Genomic DNA, 9,684 nt, shown 5'->3' on the forward strand with positions numbered 1-9,684 from the left:
GAGCATCTTTGATCTGGGTTCTTCCCAGCTGAGGAAAATAAAAGCTTCACTTGGGATCAGCACCGATGCCACCTTGGCTTTCTGGCCCTTAATACCTGCCTCTGGCTGCCCTAATCTTCCCTAGAGGGAGCAGAGGCTGGAAGAGGGGACTTGCTTGTGTCCCCACTGTAGTCTGTCTTCTGGGAATGCTAAGCTAGGAGCCTGTGTCCTTTTCAGGTTTTGGAGAAGCTGTCTCTGACCTTTCTGGTCTTGTAGCAATAGCCTTTCACACAATCCCTTACTCTCTCTCACAGCTGGCAGCTGCCTTACTTTCCTAGGGTCTCTCTTCCCTGGTGCCTGGGAGAAGGCAGAGAGACCAAACCTTGTGTGCCCAGTGTCCCTGTGTCCACTGTGCCATGCTGCAAGCTGAACACAATGTGGGTGTCTCCTTGCAGCAAGCCTAGATGCATATATCTCACTTGTAAGAAACCAAAGCAATAAAGACTCTTCTGCTCCTAGTCCTGTGCAGTTTCTTACTCTTGCTTGTGTGATTTCTGGGCAAGGCTTTCCCCTCCATGTCTGCTTCTAAAACTGGCTTGTGGATGGGGAGAGCCTGTACACACCTCAATTCTGGCTCCTATGAAGGTCGTCTTCTAGGACCTGCTGGGGACCATCTGCTCAGTGGTGCTCTGGAGGCCTGGCTGGGGCTGTGCTCTTGCTGGCCAGAGGCCAGGACTCACCTCCCAGATCAGATGCAAGGCTGGGGATGATGCAGTGGGTGCAGGTCTGTGTGACAGCAGGGATGTGGTGGTGATGTCCAAGATGTCAGCAGGTGATCCTGCCCTGAAGTGGTGGTGCTGCACTGGGAGGCTAAAACCAGCTATTTGCACCTCTGTGCTGCCAGTGTCTTGTCCCTACCTGCGCAGGCTCTGCTGGGTGTCTCCAAAAAGCCTTGTCTCCTTAGTGCGTGAGTTCCCCTGTGGTGTCTGCCAGCATGGCTGTGGCAGGACTGAGCTGTAGGGGGTCTGGGGCTGGCTGCTACCACTGAGGAGGGTGGTGACAACTGCAGCCCTGGCTCTTTTCTTCCACAAAGCTGCTGGGAGTCAGAACACCCTACAAATGTGAGGGGAGAGCCTCTTGAACTCTGCAGCTACAAAATCAGCCCCTGAGGCTGGGTTTAACAGCAGGGCTGAGTCTTGTCTGTCTTACCCTCAGGCAAGGGAATAGGGACCTTCAGTGACCTTGTTAGGAGTTGAGATGGAATAACCATCCCCCTACCCTGCCTTGCTCACAAATAACTTTTCTTTCTTCAATATGTCTGGGACCTCTCAGTCCCTACTGCAGCCAAGTCCTGCTCCAGATGCAGTCTGGCTTTGTTGACCACCAACCTCTTAGGCAGAGGGGTACCTATGCTAGAAAGCCCTGCTGAGTTTTTCTGGGCATTAACCTGTTCAAGAAAGGGGGGCTCAGGGTCATCCTGAGGCATCCTTGAGCCTGAGCTATGCGGTGGGGCAGCCCCGGTGGAGCAGTGCTGAGCTGGTGGGGCATGTCTTCAAATATCACTTAGCTCCATGTCCTTGGTGCCAGTGGGTTCTCGCCACCACCCATCCACCCCAGGGTACCCTGTGCGGTCCCAGAGGAGGGGATCTGAGGCAACAGCTGCCCTGGGGAGGGAGGCAGGCGAGGAGCTCGGAGCTGCCGAGCAGTGCTGTGTGCTGCTGCAGAGCCCTGGGCACCCAGGCTCTGTGTCAGGAAGTAATTGGAGTAATTAGCTGCCAGCGACTTCTCACCAGCGAACCCCTCCAAGGGAGTAAGTTGGTAATTACTCCAGAATGGTTACCTGTGTCTCCAAACTGCCAGAGGCTGGAGATAGCTGCTTTCAGCAGCAGCAGTGGCTATGAAGGTTGATGTGAGACCCCTGAAGCGTGCCCTTCCTCGGCTGAGCCAAGGGAAGGAGCAGAGAGGGTGGGTTTTCTGACCATGGGTGTTAACACAGGCCCCATTTGTGTGGCCCTGAGGCTGGGGCAGACCATGCCAAGCAGCAGGGCAGTGGCTGGGGCATCTGTCAGCATGTCATAGCACGGTGGGTGGCTGCTGGCTGCTGCTGGGGGTAGGTGGGCATCAGGAGACCCTGGGGGAGCCTCTGCGGTGGGAGGTACCCGGTGCTCTGCAGGACAGAGGGATGGCTTCTCCTGCTTCCCATCACCTGACTCTCCCCAAACTGGGAGCGTTGTATGCCTCACATTGGGGTGCAGTTGCAGAATGAATCTCTCCCGGGTGATCGCCCTGGGCTTTCTTCCCCCATCCTCCACCACCCCCTTGTGAGACATTTTTGAGGAGCTCTGGTGAAGAGATCTAGGCATGATGGTTTTTCTGCCCTTAGCTGGATGCCTGGGTGGGGCATGGAGGGAAAATAATACTCATCCCTCTGAGGGATTTTACAAGTGCCCTTATATTTCTCCCTCCCTGTGCCTTGATGGCAGCAGGGTCATGGTGGGTCTCTGCCAGTTGGCATCACCTAAATGGTGGGTGCTCGTTATTTGCTGATGTAGTTTGTGGCTGAGCAGAGTTTAAACGGGGGGGAAACTGTAGCACTCGATTTGTACCTGTCGTGCTGCTCTCACATTGGGTTGGTGGCAGGAGATGAATTTGAGGTGGCCTCAGTTGCTCCACACCATGCTGCTGGGCACCAGCCAAAAAATCTCTCCCTTTGCAAGCGTGGAGTGAGGTTTAGCTCAGGTGTCACCTGACCTCCTTCGCAGGCGGGTGCTTAAAAGCACTGACCCCAGCAAAGATGGAAATTAAAAGGTAAAGTGAAATGCAGAGGCTGGGGGCTGCAAAGACCATGGGGAGCAGTCCCCCTGCTCACTTGCAATTTAGAGCAGATCCATTCGTGTCTGTGGGAGGGGAGTTGCAAGTGCAGGAAGTGGGTGATGCAGTGCAGCAGAGCCTGCCTGGGTGCCATGCCTTGGCAATTGTTGATTATGCCTAAGCAAGGCTTTGGGGCACTTAGCTGGTATGCGTTAGCTCAAGCACCACTTTGCCTCCAGATTTTGCACAGGCAGCTGGTTTGTTGGTGCAAAGAGCAATAGTGTTGGTCTTAAAAGCATCTGAAGGTAGCAAAAGGGTTGGGATTTGCAAGACAGCTCCTGTGCTTTGCTGGAATCATCAGAGTGGGGATGTAGGAGTAGCAGGAGGACAGATAAGTCAGTGCTACTATTCAAAACTGCTCCTGAGCTGACAAGCACAAAAACAATTCATTATCAAGAATATCTATGTGGGGAGGGAAGAAAAAAAGATGAGGAGAAAAAGGAAAAAAGGGATCTCTGGGCTACAAGCAACTAGCACGGCTGAGCCAACCCAGCTGTTGAGAGTCTTTTCATCCTGTGCCCCCAGGGTATTTCTGGGGAACCATCTGCCTCTGTCACAGCAGGTCACAGCAGCCATGGCCACGTCCCTCTTCCCTGTTCTACTACCACCCTCTCTGCTTCCTTCCCATTAAAATCCATCTCTCACACACTGTGGCTGAAAATGTCTCCTTGAGTTCAGCTGTGGCCCACTGCTGCCCTGCTGTCGTCCTTCATGAATATTTTTGCTGAACCAGTTTGTCCTGTAGATCTTCATGTCAGATCCACCTTTTTCACGCTGCAGTGATGGCTCAGGCCTTTCCCGAGTCCCTGCCAGCCAAGCAGCTCCCTGCCTGCAGCAGCAATTTCTGTTGGCAATCCATCATTGCATCTCCTTGCATTTCATCCTCTCTCCAACCCTCCTGCCTTCAACGTAGCCCAGTTTCTTTGCTATTCTGTATTTCCAAGCCCTCCTGATTTTGTTTCATCAGCAAATGGCACCAAGGCACCCGTTCTTTCTATGCTGACTTGCTAGTGAAAATATGGAAGATCAATCTTCATATGGATCCTCAAAGATTCTGCCTTCCGGCCCAACAGATCTCCTAAAATATTAATAGCCATTGATACCTGTTGTAGCTTTCTTGAACCAGCCCCCACTTGACAACTATCAATGTGGCATCATCCCAGTGGTTTGGCCAAGGTCCAGATGCAGAGTTCCCTGCCTTTCCTCTTCTAGAAAACAAGTGAGATGATGTGTAATGCTAATTTAGCACAGTCAACATCTGGAAAACACTGGAGTTTTGGAGAAAATATTCAGATATGAAAGCAATTCAGGAAGGAAAGACTTCCATCTTTCTAGCCTAATACTGTCAAGAGTTTACTGCCTGTGCCTAGACTTTAATATATTACTTTGAGGATGGCATTTTGGCAGATACTGCATTTATTTGCATTTCATTTCTCCTTCCCTGGCTTCTTCCTTTGCCCCTCTCCCCATCCCTCCTCCATTGCTTCAGTAACCTCAGCACTAGGGGAAGGTAGAAGAGCTGTGGTGGGATGGACACCTGACACCAAACTCAGAAGCTTGAGAATAAAGATATATCTTCCCAGCACTTCTGCAACTGTGCGAGCCTGGGCAGGGAGCCTGCCTGTGCAGTGGGAAGACCCCTTGCCCATAAGGCTGTCCCTCCATTCTCCATGCCATGAGAAGGCAGCACTCCAACTGCATGCTGACTTCTGTGAGTTTGGTCCTGCCTGACATTTTGATTAAGCAACAAGATTGATTTAAAAATGAAGCCAGCAGACACTGAATGGATTAAAATCCAGTTAAGCACCGTGTCTCCAAAAGTAAGGAGCTGGGGGGATTTCTGCCTCCAAAAGGCTCCCAAGGGTGGGAGTGAGCTGAGCGCAGCCCTGCCGCCAGAAAAGCTCTTTGGCAGAAATGGGTCAGGAGGGTTGTGTTGTCTGTGTCCAGCAGTAGGGCAGTTGCAGGACACCACGGCATTTTTGGAAGTGAGTAATCTGGAGCTGGGCATCCCCTGGTAGCACCAGGGCTGAGGGCTGGCAGCAGAAAGGACCCCAGTGCACATGGGACCTAAGCAGCGTGCTTTCAACATCAGCGGAAACCAGTCATGTGAACTGCTTCCCAGAGGCCTGGGTGGCTGCTTCTTTTGCTTGCTGAGAAAAGGAGGTGGAAAAATCCCAGCCATGCGGAGTACGGTGGGATGCAGGGAGAAGAGAATCTCTTCCACCGCTGCCTCCATCCCGTCCTGCTCTCTTGCACGGATGGAGAGGCAACACCAGCTCCTCTGCTCAGGGGAGCTCGGCCCAACGGGAGATCCTGCCCATTTGGGGTGTGGAGACACAGGCCCTGTCTGGCCTACGAGCTCACAAGTCAGGCACTTCTGGCACTTGTTAGTCTTGAGTCTCCAAAGCCCCCAAAGTATCACTTGTGAGAATATTTAAACTGCATTTTTAAGATACACCTTCTAAAGGGCAGCTGCGGCTCACTTGCAAAGCCCTTGCCTCTGAGACCCAGACTGGGCACCAACTACAACAAAACCGAGGTCAGCTCAGGGAAGCAGCACATCTGCAGACATGGTGCCCAAACGTCCCTGTGCCTGGACACCACAGGGACATGAAGGGGGACAGTGGGGAGGGGGCTGTGCAGGGCTACAGTTGGCACCACTTGTCCTCCTGCCTGGTGTGGACAGCTCGGCCCCACCAGTGCACTCCTGCATGTATGGCTGCCAGAAGCTGTGGAAGAGGGAGCTGGTGCCTTCGTCTGTGGGGAGAGGAGAGGTAATGAGCCTCCTGATTTCACAGCACCTGATGCCTGAGTGATGGCTCTTAATTGGCTTCTCTCTGCAAAAATCCTCTCCCGCCAGCCCCAGGAGGGATGGCATTGCCACAGGCTGTGCCTCCCTGCGCTCTCTCCGCTGCAGGCTGTTTTTTGGGAGCAAAGGGGAAAAGATAAGCTAGGCAAAGAGATGCACTGCTAAATGCTTTTAAAATTTTTTTTGGACAGGAATAGAAAATTTGCCATCTCAGATAATTAGCTATTTCCTTACTGAATTGCTGTGAAGAGAAAGTACTGACTGTGCCATTAAGTGAGACGAAGGACTTACTCTGCTTTTATTTCCCTGTCTCTTTTCTCTCCAGCCTCCAGAGGACAGGTGGGGGGAGAATCGAGGCATTTCTGCCCTACCAGCACTAGTTGCAATCCCACTCCACTGACAGGCATTGCTCGGAGGGCAGGCAGCAGCTTTGCCTCTGCAAGGGGTTTTGTTCTCCCAGGTAGATGAAGGTGCCAGGAACACTGCAGGAAGGACACCCTGCATCCTGCCCTGGAGGTTTCCACATCACCCACCTCAGGGCTGACCCAGAGGAGGGGCAGGTTGGCTGGGAGGATGTGGGAGGACCCGTGCCCCCGTGGATACCTTGGGCTGAGGACAGAGTACCACATGGATCTTCTGTTCCCCACAAACTGCATCAGCTCCTTTTCCCTTCTCCTCCATCCTCTCACCTCATCCCTGTGGGAAGAGGAGTGAGATTCAGCATGACCCCATCCCAGCGTCCCTCATCACTGCTCCCCAGCCCCCATCTGTAGCCAGCGGCCCCGTTTCGGCATGCTGCAGTGCTTGTCAAGGGGCGAAAAGTGTGAGCAGAGCTGGGGGAAGCAGGCGGTGGCTCAGATGCGTTGGTCGCTCAGATCTGCGCTGAGGCGCTGGTGCTTTTTTCCTCGGCAGCTTTCTTCCTGGCTGCATCCCAGATGGAGGCAGAATTCAAAGGCCACCCCCGCCCTTGGCACAGGCTCCGTCCACCCCATTCTTAGCTGCTTCTGAAGAGAAAGGCCCGCCGGGAAGTGCTCACCCTGACATTGCAAAGGTTACGAAAGGAGCCCAAGGTGGAAGACAACATATTTTCCACTGCTGGGAAAATAAATGAAAGCCCAGGGCACCTCTGACAGCATTGCTTTGAGCTCCTGAGCATCTCTAGGGCAGAGAAGGGATGGAGGGCATGTTCAGCCAGCTGTTCGGAGTGGGGCTGGCTCCACCCCCAGAGTCTTGTCCTCATAGCGAGATGGCATCTGGGATACCCAGTGATGGCACTTCTCACAATCCAAAAGCTGCCCCAGCGTGTGAGATGAGAGAGGGGTGTTTGGGCACGGACAAGGGAAGAGGGGTAGGGGATGGGCTTTCTGGTGACTTTCTGTGTCTGTTGGTGTCACTGGCTTAGGGCAAGGGCTGGGTGTGTTGGTGGGGTCACGGGGCCAGGGCAGGGGCATGTGGGGAGCAGTGGGCAAGGGGATGCTGGGAGAGGGTTGCTGGAGCCAGGGGGTTGCAGGACCGTGCTTGTGTTGGAGGTGCCAGACAGCACCTGCATTCACAGGGACAGGCACCTGCAGTCCACTGAGGAACACAGTTGAAATAGATGTCCTAATTATGGATAATCTATTACTCATGAATGGAGAAGGGATGCTTGTTCTGATATATCATGTGATATATCACAAGCACCTCATGCTTATTTTTTAGAAAGCTCTGGGTTGTGGGGAAGGACAGCAGGTTGTGGTGTACACACTTGTAGGACATCACTATTTAACCAACTCCCTCCACCCTCAGCTCAGAGAACCCCAAATCCTCCCTCGCCAGCCACTAGGAATCCCACTCCACCACTGCCCCTCTGCACGGGCACAGACTGTCTCTGCACTCCCTGCCCTTTGTGTCACCTCCCACAGCTGTGACGTGCCAGAGCCCCTGCACTCCCTTCTCCTTCCTGGGCTAGAAATGTTGCCAGGCCAGAAGTGGAAGCTATTCCTCCTTCACCCCAAATTTCTGAGTATCCCCTGTGAGATCAGGATCATTACAGAGCTCTGCCATGGGGCTGGGGTCCTGGGTGGGAGAGGGACCTCTCCTCTGGGAGGACAGGAGAGAGGGGCTGGAAAGTCACCGCTTCCATGCCCACCGGCAGGGTTTAGTTTAACATTTAGGGTTTTTAAGCTCAATCAAATTTCTGGAGCTTGCGTCTTTCCTGACTGCTGTTCCTTGTTGCATTTTTGCTTCCTTTCCTTCTGCTCAGGCGGCTGCAGCAGAAGCTGTGAGTCTATAATAAGTTATTCAGCAGCAGTCTCCATGCTGGTCCTCGGATTTCAATTTCCACATGTTTCCCTTCAGGCTGTTTCCAACTAATTTCTCCATTTGCATAATGCCCCCCTTAGGGATGCTCTGGCACAGCCCCTTCCCCCGCCTTGACAAGATCATCAGAGATTCAGGCTATTAGCGGAAAACACTTTAATTCTGTTGGCCCTTTAGCCTGGTCCTTCCTTGTGCATCTCCAATTAAAAAAAGACAAAGATGTGGGTTGGGGTGCAGGGGGATGGGGTGCCCATGGTGAGTGGGCTGAGGGCTGCTGGCCCCCCACCCAGGGCAGCCCCTGGAGGAAATCATCTGGCAGAATTACAAATTCAGAGGTAAATGCAGTTTATCTTTGCCAGTTCTGGTCCAGCAGCCCTGATGGTTTTCTCTGGACCAGAATCAGTAGGGATCCCTCCACCCCTGCCCCCCAGCAGCCACCTTCATCCCCCAGCTGGGCGTGCTCAAAGGGGAGAGGAGGGGAGGGCTTTAGCTGGGATTGCATTGAGCTGGGGGGTGGTGGGTCTGATCACCTGTGCTGCATGGCCACCCATGGATGTCCCCTCTCCTGAAATAGTGCTCCTGTCCTGCTCGGTTATTTGGAGGGATAGATGCCCAGGAAGGCTGAGCACACAGAGGAGAGGGGAATGAAAACTATCGCTCGGCTGCTGGGTAAGGGTGAACCTCATCTCCTCTCTGAGACACTTCATCTCTTCTTGACACCCCAGTCCTTCCCTGCAAATTCTGTCTCTCTCTGTCCACTATTAGAAGCAAGACCTGATTGTTTGCACTCTTCTGCCCCACTTGAAGCACATTTTATTTTATGCTTCTACTGCACATGGAGCAGCCTGAACATACATGATGCTCCAGTCTTTCTCTCTCTCCCTAATTCTTGTCCATCTACATATGGCAAAAAGCCTACATCACCATTCCGCTCCCAGCGCTAGCTGCTTGCTGTGATCTACATTGCAGTACATCTCCCTCCAAGTTGCCCAGACACCAGCTGGATTATAACTTCCTTCGGGAACTGCATAAACATCTCCAGGTTTAAGTGAGCTCAGCACTCCTGCAAAGCTCACCTCTTCGCTAGCCATCTCCATGTCCTTATAAACAGAGTCTTTTCTCCTGCTTTTTTTATTAGCTCTTCCATGTTATAAAACGTAATGGAAACTTTCAGACCAGCTTCTAAACAGGTCTCTGATGTGCTTCTCTCTTTTATGGCTCAAGTACAACAGCAATTTCAGACATTAACATGCTTCTTTAGGATGAAATGTACATTTGAATGGCACCCTCTTGGAGGAACGTGCTGCGCCTCTTGCAGAGCTGGCTGCAGCCCACCCAGAAACCCTGGGAAGGAGGTGATGGGTGCCCAGAGTCTGCCTGCAGCCCCCTGCATATGGGGCAAGGAAGCATCTGGGGAGCCATGGCCAGAGTGAGGGAGGGTCAAGGTGGATGCTGGGGAGCTGGGGCGAGGCAGCGCCTTTTAACGCCAGCTCTTTGGGGCAGTCATTGCCTTCACACCTGCCTCTGAAGCACTTGACGTGTCACTGACAATTTACCAATTAGCAAAAGTAAGATGTAAGTGGGGATGTATGGGGTGTCCTTGTCAGGAGACCCTTTGGATGAATGGACATACCCCTCTCCAAGGCATGGGAAGAAGTGTATTGGGGTCACCCCAAGTGAAGTGTCTTGGGCTCCCTCCAAGTCTTCCCCTCTCTGGATCTCATCCC

Source organism: Strix uralensis, chromosome 4 (genome assembly GCF_047716275.1).
Source record: "Strix uralensis isolate ZFMK-TIS-50842 chromosome 4, bStrUra1, whole genome shotgun sequence".
Classification (NCBI taxonomy): Eukaryota; Metazoa; Chordata; class Aves; order Strigiformes; family Strigidae; genus Strix; species Strix uralensis.